This window comes from Sceloporus occidentalis, unplaced genomic scaffold (genome assembly GCF_023333645.1).
Source record: "Sceloporus occidentalis isolate IW3139 unplaced genomic scaffold, rSceOcc1.0.p SCAF_1, whole genome shotgun sequence".
NCBI lineage: Eukaryota > Metazoa > Chordata > Lepidosauria > Squamata > Phrynosomatidae > Sceloporus > Sceloporus occidentalis.
In genome coordinates this window covers 314,618,266-314,631,242 of record NW_028316981.1, presented here as the reverse complement: position 1 = coordinate 314,631,242, position 12,977 = coordinate 314,618,266, and the positions used below count along the sequence as shown (strand labels likewise).

At 41.3% G+C, this 12,977-nt stretch overlaps 1 protein-coding gene across 10 annotated transcripts in view; it reads right to left on the bottom strand.

The window, feature by feature from the left end:
- LOC149324235 (CUGBP Elav-like family member 4) overlaps positions 1-12,977 on the bottom strand; it is a 942,387-nt gene that overhangs the window by 501,636 nt on the left and 427,774 nt on the right. The window lies entirely within an intron of this gene.

Below are 12,977 nucleotides of genomic sequence, written 5' to 3'. Positions count from 1 at the left end.
ACCCACAACTCCTATGGAGTTTTAACTGTTTTAATTGGATTGTCTGTTCCCTGTTTCCTGTTAAAATTTTTGCAATACAGTTTATGTTCGTCAAATTTATTTTAACATAAATTGTAAGCTACCTTGTGTCCCATATTGGGAGAATGCTGAGGTAATACACAAACAAACAAACAAACAAACAAACACACCCTGCTTCCATTATCTTGAACTGAATGTGGACATTCTGCATGGAGCAAAAATGTTCAACCAATCCTGTAGGGAAACTGACCTATGCATCCCTATGGCACCAATAGGATTTTGTCCCTTGCTCATTATATGCTATTTCTCACTTATTGTTCACAGGCACCTTTGCACATTACTTTAAGAATAAAACATTTGTATCATGTTACTAATGTGTTATATTACTTTCTCTTTTTCATTCTTATTCTTTTTACAAAATAAAAATATAAATGGAAAAAATAGTTTTTGAATTCCCCCCGTAACCAGCATTGGTATCCATTTATTCAGTGTTGTATCATGTAACACATAAAAAGTAACAAAATCACATGTAACATGTTGTTTGTTTTTGTTTTTCAGTAACAAAGACATTGTGGCATTATTTTTCAAAGAAACATAAAGACAGGCAACTTCTTTAACACTATATCCTTGCTATTTCTAACACATTGTCTTAGGAGGGTAATTTGGGGGAATTTTTAGCCACCATTGGCCATTTTCTATTTTTAATTATATTTGTGTCATCAGCATCAACATCAACATTATCATCATCATCCCAATCAAAAAGAAATTAATGTCTGCCATTCTATTCATCAGTTGCAATATCATAGGCTGGACGTACGATGTTGTTACTGCTAGGGATTCATGTTTATAGTCATGAATGACTGAATGTGACCCCAAAACCAACTTCTGTAGCCTAGAGAGCAAGATTGCAGGCCAGACAGCTAGGCATGCCATGGGCTTGAATCTACAACTATTCAGAACAGTGGAGGATAAGGGGGCTTGGAGATGTCTCATACACAGAGTCGCCTTGAGTCGAGGTTGACTCGAGGGCAGTGGCATTACTGGGAGGTGCAGGGGGGCAGACCATATCAGGTGATGCCCCAGAAGAGGGGTGACACCAGGTTCGGTCCTCCTCTGCCTTTGGTGCTGGAGGGGTGAATGCTCACCCTTCTTGGCTGCTCCATTGCCTGGCTTTCTCCCTGGGAAGAAAGCTTGGTGAAGAAGCAGCAGGAGGAGCGAATGCACACCCTTTTCAGGTAACACCCTCCGCATCAGGTGACACCCAGCTAGTGACACCACTGCACAAGGACAGCTAACAACAACAAAAATTGCTGTACACTGAATATATTTCTATGGTGCTTAACTGCTCATCAGTACCTTCAATGTACTACACTTGATTCACAGGGATTGTGGAAACAGCAAGCACAATCACAGCTCTGCAACTGACTGAACAATGTTCATATCCAGCAGACAGGTAGTGGAGTACAGCCACTTCATAGCTATGTGAGCATAGATTTACACTGCCCAAACACGCTGTAGATCTTGACTAAGATTCCAGGCTCTGCATTTGTAATGTTGTCAAATCAGTGTTGCAGCATCATGAAATTTTATTTATTTATTTATTTATTTATGAGATTTATTGCCTGTCTTTCTCCCAAAATGGGATTCAAGGAAGCTCACAATAATTTACAAAGACAGAACTGAAACACTGATTACAAAAGTTAAAAATAATTAATACTAATTTTAAAACATAAGTTAAAAGCAGCATAGTTTAAACCAATAAAAAAATTAAAGCATTAAATGCACCACACTACACAAGTCAATTTAATTTACTTTAAAAATAAACCTTAAGTCATGTGGGCTGCCACATGAGCAAGAGATATGATTGAGAGGCCACTGGAAGAATGCAACTAAACTTACAGTGAATGTCACTAAAAAAAGGGATGGCTGGCTGCAGCTTTGCACAAATGCAAGTAAGGTACTTCTTGTTTATTCTTAGATTTGACTAGGCCACCTGGCAAAAATAACATAGAAAATGAGTAGTGTGTGTGGGGGGATCACTTTCCAGATTTTTTTCCTAATGCACTGAAGCAAAATGCTGTAGGTCTAAAGAATATGGAAATAAATAGATTTTTCTAACCCTATAAAGTGTTGGCTTCACCGGGCAAAGGGCCCTGTATCTGTTGAGCAAATTTGCAATTGCAAATGGGTCCTTTTTCCAAGAGTCTGTGTCTATTCTGCTGGAAAGAAAAAGAAGGAAAGAAATTTGCATATGCATATTGATTTATCCAACCCAGGAGCAAATTCTGCCACTCTCAGAACGGCACCATACAACTTTCAAATTTCTCCCCATTTGCACAATTAGCGCTGGCAGGGAAAATGTGCTGGCTGGTGAAGCATGGTCTCTTATCCCCTTCTCTGCCAAATGCACAACTCCTCAGAGTGCTTCAAGGGAGGAAAGAAAGAAAAGTGGGCACCCTAGGTAAATGTCGACCTGCATGAAAGAAACAAACATGGGTGTTTTTGAGTAAATTCAAACAACAACAAAAATATGCATTTATCTTGGTGCATTCTTACACTTCTTCATTTATTACCCCGGCAGATTTTTCAAATCATGATTCAGGAATATGCAAAGGGCAAGGCCCATCATTGTACCAAATAAAGCTGTACTTCTTGGACTTTTGGTTTGATTGATCTTGGTGGCTTTCCCCAGTTTGAATCATAGGATCACAGAGTCCATCCAGTCCAACCCCTTCCAGACCTTCCACCATTTTGATTGCCCTCCTGTGAACATGCTCCAGCTTGTCAACATCCTTGAATTGGGCAGCTAGTGTTTTTCATGGTGAAGCAGAGTATGGCAAAGTATTTAGTTGCTATTACAATTTTCTGTGTCTCCTGTTACTTTTTCGGAGGGAAAACTCACTACTTGCATGTTTCTCAAAAATAACTGAAATACAAAATGTTCATTGGCTTTTTAAAAAATTGAGTTTATTTGCTTGTCTGTGATACAAAGCATACTTTCATCCAATGCATCTTGTCACCTTAACACTCAAGAGTAGTGTCACCTGGTAGGTGCTGAGTGTGTGTTCCGCACCCAGTGACACCGTCAGAGGGAATGATACTGAAATGACTTGCCAAAGAAGGTGGTTTCCAGCTCCCCATTTCTGCCTCATGCCCTCACAAAGCTTGGAACCTCAGGCACAGGCTGGATCTCACCTGAGGTGCATGCAACCTGACAACATAACCCACACTCAACTTCATTTCCCAGAGGAAAAAGCATCAACTGTGAGAAAGAGAGACATAGGTCTCTCTCCACACACACACACACACACACACACACACACACACATTGGAGTTATCCAGTGCCAGAGTTAGGTGCACTGCAAATAACTTCTTCCATTTCTTGGTTCTCCACATCATCTTCATTCTCAAGCCCACCACCATAACATGAGCTAGATACACCACTCTCTTCACTCCTTCACTGAAGGGTGCCACCAAGCTCTCATCTCACCCAACAGTCCCTCTTCTTTCCCCAGCTCAGTTAAGCTCGTCTCAGATCATGATGGGCCTTGTGTTGTTGTTGCTTTTCATAAAAAGTGCCCACCAGAGATAGATGGGGGCTCTGCAGATTCTCCTTGTCCCTCCTCCTTCCATCTCCCTGAGCAAGCAACATACTACCCTTTCCGGCTCTGAATTTTTGCTCAATTCATCTGCTGCCTTAGCTGAAGTTCACCAGCAATTATTCTAAATTCCCACCTCATGGAACCTCAGCCCTCCGTTCTTTGTTCACCACTGTCATCACTGTCACTATGACAGGCAAACAAACAAGCCAAGCTACGTCTGGAGCATCCCCCTTTCAATGCAAGGGATTTCCCTCCCTTCTCCTTTATCCTTGTGCCCCCACCCCCAGAGCAAACCAACAAGCACTCAAGTCTCACCATTGCAGACATAAGGTGGATGGGAAGATGAACAAAGCAGGAGGAGAATCATGAATTACTGCAGTGGGTGACACCAATCCTAGGGACGGCACTGACAATGAACTGTAAAAGCACATGCCAGCAACCTAACCCAACACTTGGATGCTAAGATTTCATTTCATGAGGTTGCTCTTGTAACTATAAAACTAACTAACAGTGGTTACTGCCACACTGAAAATGAAGTGAAGCTATCTCTGAATACATCTGTGTCACAACAGACAATAAAGTACAACCTTATATGACACCAACAGGATTTTGGCTGTAAAATGACAAATGAACTAATTAAGAGGCTAATACTAAATGCTAAAGTAGGGAGCAACTTGTGACCCTCTAGATGTTGTTAGTCTGCTACATACATCAGTTCTGTCTGATAGTGAAGGTCTGTGTGGATTCATTGACTCTAGCCAAGAGGTCCACAGTGTGGGCTGTGTTATGTTTAGCTAGGAGAAGAGAAGACTGAGAAGTATCACAATAGCTATCTTTAAATATCTGATGGGATGTCATGTTGATGATGGAGCCAGCTTGTTTTTTGCTGCTTCAGAGACTAGATCGCAAACCAGTGGGTTCAGATTAAAAGAAAGGAGATTCTATCCAAGTGTTAGAAGAACTTCTTTGCCCTAAAAGCCATTCAGCAGTGGAATGATCTGCCTCAAAGGGTGCTAGACTCTCCTTCTTTGGAAGTCTTTAAATAGAGGATGGGTGGATATCTTTAAGGTGTGCTTCAATTGCTTATTCCTGTATGACAGGGAGTATTTATTATTATTATTATTATTATTATTATTATTATGGTATTTATACCCCGCTCTTCAGCCCTAAAGGCTATCAGAGCGGCTTACAATTATTATTATTAATTAGACGGTTCCCTGCCCTCAGGCTTACAATCTAAAGACTAGATGGCCCTTTTGAACCATTCCATTTCTACAGTCCTATGATTCTAAGTTGCATGTCCTTGTTCTAAAGAGTATGTCAGGTCCCTATGATCCTTTTGATACTGTTGGACCTCAGTCCTCATCATTCCTCATCATTCCTCATCACTTGCTAAAGCTGATGGGCATGACAATCCAACATCTGCAGCGCCATAAGTTGCCTATCCATGTTTTAAAACTTGGATCCATAGGTTTCTATATAAAATGGAACGATATCTGGTATAGTTGTATATTTCATATATCTTGTAGATCTATCCAGATTGATACTTTTTTTCTTGGGTTAAAATTATGGAGCATCATGAACTTGGATATTACTAATCAGTAACATAGGATATTAACTTTAGTAAATTCATGACTGTAAAAATTACTCTGTGATTTTGTTCTCAAGGAGAGAAAATGGTGTTTTTTATCTTAGGATGATTACTGGTTTTGCACAGGCTTCCTGTCTGTCAGCAGCCAACCCTGGAGCGAGGCCATACTCGAGTCAAGTATTCACCTCTCAAAATGGAGGTAATAAAATCACCAACGTGCTCTCATGAATACATGAATCCGACCTCAGAGATAACCAACTCGAGGGTGGAACCGGGTGGTGAAGAGGTTCATCTGACAGGATGAAAGGGTCCCAAGATGAGTTTGCCATCTTAACTCCTCCTCACCCACTCGACCTCCAAAGAATAAGGAAAGGATTTTCAATTAGGTATTAAACGGGAAGGCGCCTGTGATGTTCTATTCCTACAGGAAGACATCAGTAATTTGTTTGTTCCAAAGGCACCACTCATATTCACACAAAATGGCATTTAAATGTTAATCGAGTCAGGGGATGGGAAATGTGTGCCAATCACGATCTGACTTAAGGTCAAAGTTTTTGTCTTAAAGGAGGGCTCAATGTTAATTCCAAATTTAAAATTCTTGACAGATCACAGAGGAGGGTTTCCCCCCACCACCCTTTTCAAATGCCTGCTACAATCTGGGCTGTTTGATTCATTTTAATGCAGAATTAACTACTGGATAAAGGAAGGCATCCCAGTCTTCAAGGAAATGGCAGGGCAAAGAGGCACAGTGGAGTAATCCGGTAGCCACTACGTGAAACAGGAAGAAAAGCCAATTTAGGGGTCGCTTCATCTCCTCTCTGCATGCACAGAAAAACCAAAGAAAGTCATTTACATCGTCACAAGATGAAGGTAATTACAAGAGCTTTTAGGGACTCAGTAATAGAGTGGGGAAAGGTGAAGAATATCCACCATATAAAATTTACCTGAGACTCTTGGTCTCAAGTGAATATTTGTATTTCTTTGATACATTAAATAATAATAATAATCAAGGCCTTTAGCGTCTGATTTATAAATATGATAGAGAAACTGTGATCTCTCGATATCTTTGTTCTTTATACAAAGGGCCTTGTCCTGAGGCATCCGTTGGAAATGTGCAAAGCAGAAATTGCATTACCATTTCTGTCTCTGTTTCCCAGGGTGCCGATCTGTCGATATAGGACACTGTGGTATTTAGAGACTTCAGAACTTTTGAAAGAATGTCATTCTGTGCAGATGTCCCTATGATGTTGGAAAACAGCTATCCACATTTTAACGCTATCAGCCAGATGGAAGGTCAGCTATGAAGAAACTAGATATGATCCTTAAGTGACAAGACAGATCATTGAATACTAAAGCCAGGATTGTCCATTACATCATATTTCTGATTTCTACGTGTGGTTGTGAAAGCTAGACTATGAAGAAAGTTGATAGAAAAATAACCAATTCATTTGAAATGTGGTGCTGGAGGAGAGTTCTGTAGATCCTATGGACTGCCAAAAAGAACAAACATGGGTCCGATAATAAATCAGGCCTGATCTCACCCTAGACACCAAGATGAATAAACTGACACTATTGTACTTTGGACATATCATGAGAAGACAGGCCTCACTGGAAAACACAATGATGCTAGATAAAGTGAAAGGCAATAGGAAAAGTGGGAGACAGCATTACAGGTGGATAGATGCAGTCAAGGAAACCACAGTCCTGATTTTCAAGATTTGCAAGACTTGAGCAGAACTGTTGATGACCAGAGATCCTGACTTGACAGCAGTTAACAACTGCAACAGTAATTCAGATATTGATGGGCTGAGACCCTGCATTGAAGAGGTACAGCATAAATTTAGGCTTATGGAGTTATATCTCCATTAGTCTACACCAGAATGGCAATTTTGCACAACCTTATGTTCACTGTGGATTGATACCAATTCTGCCTCATGTATAACTTCAGTTTTGTACCTTTTAATTGAATATGGACATTACATGTCAGGGACAAAAAAAACAACCTCATGCATAAGGAAACTACTGCATGCCTAACACACCAACAGGTCAACAGGCAAAGTATTGTCTTGTATTGTATATTCAAAATATTTATCAGTGACTTGGATGAAAGAAAAGGGGGTATGATTATCAAATTTGCAGATGACACCAAATTAGGAGGAGTAGCTAATACCCCAGAAGACAGGATAAAAATTCAAAATGACCTTAATAGATTAGAAATCTGGGCCAATGAAATTCAATACAGAGAAATGTAAGGTACTGCACTTAGGATGGAAAAATGAAATGCATAGATGGGGGACACCTAGCTTAAGGAGACTACATGTGAAAGGGATCTAGGAGTCCTAATAGACTATAAGGTGAACATGAGTCAACAGTGTGATGCGGCAGCTAAAAAGGCCAGTGTGTTTTTAGGCTGCATCAATAAAAGTATAGTGTCTAGAGCAAGGGAAGTGATAGTGCCATAGTATTCTGCTTTTGTCAGGCTTCGCCTGGAATATTGTGTCCAGTTCTGGGCACCACAATTCAAAAAGGATGTTGAGAAACTGGACCGTGTCCAAAGGAGGGTGACCAAAATGGTGCAGAGTCTGGAAACCATGTCCTATGAGGAATGACTTAGGGAACTGGGGATGTTTAGCCTGGAGAAAAGCAGGTTAAGAGGTGATATGATAGCCCTGTTTAAATATTTGAAGGGATGTCATATTGAGGAGGAAGCAAGCTTGTTTTCTGCTGCTCCAGAGACTAGGACCCGGAACAATGGCTGCAAGCTGCAGGAAAAGAGATTCCACCTCAACATTAGGAGGAACTTCCTGACAGTTAGGGCTGTTTGAAAGTGGAACAAACTCCCTCAGAGAGGGGTTGAGTCTTCTTTGGAAGTCTTTAAGCAGAGGCTGGATAGTCATCTGTCGGGGATGCTTTGGTTGAGATTTCCTGCATGGCAGAATGGGATTGGACTGGGTGGCCCTTGGGGTCTCTTCCAACTCCGTGATTCTATGTATTAGGTACTGTATATTTTAATTTTAATCTTTTACATGTGTTAGCCACTTTGAGTCCCAGTCTTGGGGAAAAGGCTGTAAATCTGTAAAGATGATGATGATGATAATGATGATGATGATGATGATGATGATGATGATGATGATGATGATAATAATTTGTTTTATTTATATACTGCTATTCCAAAGATCATGATCATTGATGATGATGATGATTGGTCTTGCTGTCTGTGTGGTATGAATATCAATACCCAGAACTTTCAGCATCATAGAATCATAGTGAGTTGGATGGATTATCTCCAAGGATTATCTGGGATTGAGCAAATGCAGCCTGTAGGCTATATGCAACTTCCCAGGGCCATATTTGTGCCCATCGGATCCTGGACATCAACATAAATGTACTCTAGGGCTGCATCCGCATTGCAGAAATAATCCAATTTGACACTGTTTTAACTGCCATGGTTCTATGCTAGGGAATCTGAGATTAGTAGTGTTTTGTGATATTTATCCTGCTGTGTCAGAGAACTTGGGTGCCACAACAAACTGCAAAGCCAAGAAATCCATAGCATGGAGCAACGGCAGTTAATGTGGTGTCAAACTGGATTATTTCTGCAACATGACTGCAGCCTAGGTGGTGTAGGGAACACTTCCACTATGTTTTGACCACCCCCGGCCAATTGAGTCCCAGGATAGGCTTATTCAAAACAGGGAGTGAAAAGGAAATTCTTATAGTTTAAAACAGGCCTTTCCTGGTCCTAAAACGATCCATGGAGGTCCAAATCATGATGAAAATGCCTCTGTGTGAACTAGAGGGCATCTGGAGGCATTTTTTTCTGGGAATGGGTGTGAGAAGGGTGCCTCCTTCCAAGCTCTCCTTGGAGGCTAATGTACCCCTCTAGTCATTCTCAGTTGCTCACCTTTGGTCTGGTCCAAACTCTGACAGTGCATGGATCTACAACTAAAGCATCTCTGATAGGTGACCAAAACAGCCTCAGTTTTAAATATTCCAGCTAAGAGGAGTCCACAATCTTACGAAGCAAAGAAACCAGGACTTTGGCACATATACACATGGAGTAGGGATGTTTCTCAGACCCAGTCTGATGGCGCATCTCCAAATTTTGCCTACCTTTCCTTATCATTCTTTCTTACCTGTTTGCTGGACTTTTATTTTCCTTGCATAATTATTCATGCTCTTGGTTTCATGCATTTTTCCCTAAAATGCTTCTTAGCTGTTTTCAAGTGTGGGCATTGTTACAATTTAGTACATGCTAGTATAAACTGTTGGTTGGGTCCAGTGGGTAGGGAAACCCTAAGAAAGAGGCCATACTTGCTAGTTCAGTTAGGAAAGAGTCAGAGAGAGCTGGACAGGAGAAGAAATGTGCTTGCCAGGGATAAGAATTAGGCTCCTGTGACTTTGAATTAGGTAATATAACTTTACTGTATGGATTTAGGAGGAAACAGAAAAGTAGATTCCTTGTAGTGAATGTTGTGTGTGTGTCTACTTCAAATTTTTATTTAGGGCTTTCAGGTTGGTTACAGTAACTGCTGAAAGTAAGATTTCAGAAAATAAGCCCTGTGTTGTTGATTTTGGACTGCATGTAAATTTGGGTGTCTAGCTGTGTGCAGGAGTCCATATAAAATACATAGTATTTCATACTGCATGATGTAATGGGCCAGTGTGGTTTGGGTATTGGACTAGGACGCTGGGAGACCACGGTTTGAATACCAGCTCAGTCATGGAAACCCACTGGGTGACCTTAGGCAAGTCACACATTCTCAGCCTCAGAAAATGGCAATGGCAAACTCCCTCTGAAGTAACTTGCCCAGAAAACCCTATGATAGGTTTGCCTTAGGATCACCATAAGTCGAAGGCACACAACAACTTGAAGGCACACAACAGCCACAATTGTTGCTGGACTTTAAAAAGTTTAGATAACTCTGGGAATTGTTTAAACATTTGCCTTTGTATTTGCACTATTCATTTATAAATATTTCCATAGAACCCAAGGAAGGGGTGCACTTCTTGTTGTGTGTCTTCAAGTAGTTTCTGACTTATGGTGACCCTAATGTGATCCTATCACGTGGTTTACTTAATCTGGGGAGGGGGTTGTTTTTGCCTCCCTGTGAGGCTGAGAGTGTGTGAATTACCAGTGGATTTCCATGGCTGAGTAGGGTAGGGATTTGAATCCTTGTCTCCCAGAGTCATAATCTAATGCTCAAACCACTACACCACACTAGCTCTAGTGGTACACTGAACAATGGAAAGGAAAATTTCCACAGCCAATAGTTAAGCCACTAATCCCTTTCACAAGTTTTACCGAAGAAGGGATATACATTGTCATTATTTTTCTTCTCGAGTAGCAGGTAATCCTAGAAATTTTCTTCCTGCTGTGAGGAAGTTTTTGAAAACCACACAATTTTCAAATTTGGTACTAATTCTGCACAAAATTTGCACATTGTTGGTGTGCAGAGTAAACACAATTTTCTGTGCAGGGACATTTTGTGCAGAGTAGGTCCCAAACTGCCAAGATCCTCTTGGTCCAGACTCCGTCTCATCAGGGTTTCTTGATACTCAACAGGCCATGCATTTTTTATCATATTTTTGGAATATTTTCCGATATCCATTACATCCCTGCACACAAGCTATGTATACAATGTGGTGCAAAAATTGTTTAATGTATCTATTAGACCTATGTGATCTTTTCTTTTTAATATTCTTCCCACCTTTTCTCTCTGGAGAGAAGGTGAACTGGTTAAACCAAGACTAATAAAGTACACACACACAGGCACACAATGAAGCCCAGCCTTTAATTCATTACAGAAGGTTGGGGTCTCCCTACCTTTTGGTCCGTTTTGCAATTTAGGGAAAGCGGTGCAAAGCTTGACCTTTCCACAGGCCAGGCTCCTCACCTCCCTTCTGACACAGTGCAGTAAATGTGTGTGTAATTAAACACCTTGTTCCAACATTTGAGGTCCCTGCCTGCAGCCTGGCCTCCCCTTGCTGGGTGACCTTTCAAATTGAATCCGCCACCAACCACTGAGAGCGAAAAGTCGCTGAGGACATGTCAGAGGGAAATTGAAACACCAGTCCTTCCTTCCTTCTTTCCTTCCTTGATGCTGGCCTTCGTGGTAACTCTGCCCGAGGCAAGGTTTCATTTCCTCTGGATACATTCCCTTCTCAGAGTCACAGAACTGGAACTCGGAGCCTCCTTTGCTGAGAGACCGATCTTGACATGGAAACACAACTGGACAATCCTTACTGTTGTAAGGCTCACAAATGAGAAACACAGGGAAGAGAGAAAGGAAATCATGGCTGAGCAAAGTGCGACCCTCCAGATGTGGTTGGACTGCATCTCCCAGCATTCTTCAACATTGCTATGCTGGATAGGTTTGTTAGGATTTGTGGTACACCAATATCTGAAAAACTGTATTTAGCACAAAATGTTATTACAGACATACTTCAGTTAACAAAGTATTTGACAAAGAAGGCCCTTTTTGCAAAATCTTTTGATGATTGTCCATCTTCCCTTTTCTCCTTGTTCTCTGTCTAGCTAGAGGGTATTCTGATTAGGAGCATTGCCATTTGGAAGATTGTGGTATCTTTTTGTTAGACCCAACTAGAGTAGGATTCATTGAATCAAAGGGAGTTGCATAACTGTTGACTCACCACTGACCAGTACATTCAGTGGTTCTACTGTAGTTGGGGTGTGGTGAGCCATCATGGTGTAGTGGTTTGAATGTTGGACTACAACTTTGGAGACCAGAGTTTGGTTCCCTGCTTGGCCATGAAACCCACTGGGTGACCATGGCCAGATCACACACTTTCAGCCCTAGGGGAAGGCAGTGGGAAACCTCTGAAGAAAGCTTGACAGGAAAACCCCATGATAGTTTCACCTTAGGGTCTCCATAAGCTGGAAATTACGTGAAGGCACAAAACGACAACAACAACAACAACAACAACAACAACAACAACAACTCTAGTTGGGACTAACCAATAGGACTAAGGACAAGATTGGAAACATATTTATTTAATTATTTCATATATATCCTGCCCTTTTCCCAATAATGAGACACAAGGCACCCTCCAAACAGTTAAAACCAGTATAGATTTATAAACATACATATAAATATAATATACACAGAAACACAAAGAAACACACACACACACAATTAAAAAAAGAAAGAAAGCAACAGCACTTTTCCCAGGTTTCCTGGGAACCCAGATGGATGCAATTAATCATAAATATGCATACACACACACACACACTAAACAATCCATAGATTTGAAACTATATATATATTTCAAGGGCTTAACAGACTTCCCTGGTGCTGCGTCTTTCTTCACTGCATTGGGGCCACAGCAACTACATGCCTTGGCCCCAATCTGGCTTTTCTGTGGCACAAAAAAGAGCTCCAAAAAGTGACTCATTTTTGTGCTGTGGAAAGGGTGCCATAGCCACTGGCACCACAGCTTTTCAGCGCTCCTTCGCTGCTGCATTATCTGGATGCAGCACCAGAGGAGCGCCATGACACTGCCCACCATATAATCAGGTGCTTGGCCTGACAGCGGCATCAGGGCAGCATCAAGGTGTGCATCATGTGGATGTCACACTGCTACTCTGCCCCCAGGCCAGCATTTATTGCCAGTCTCTTGAGGCCCTCAGTCATCAAAGGGCATATCATTAAAAGCCCATTACAGCCAATTGTTAAAAGCATTGTGGAACAGAAAAGTTTTCACTTGCTAGTAGAAGGAGAGCAAGGAGGGACCCATGTTGCCAT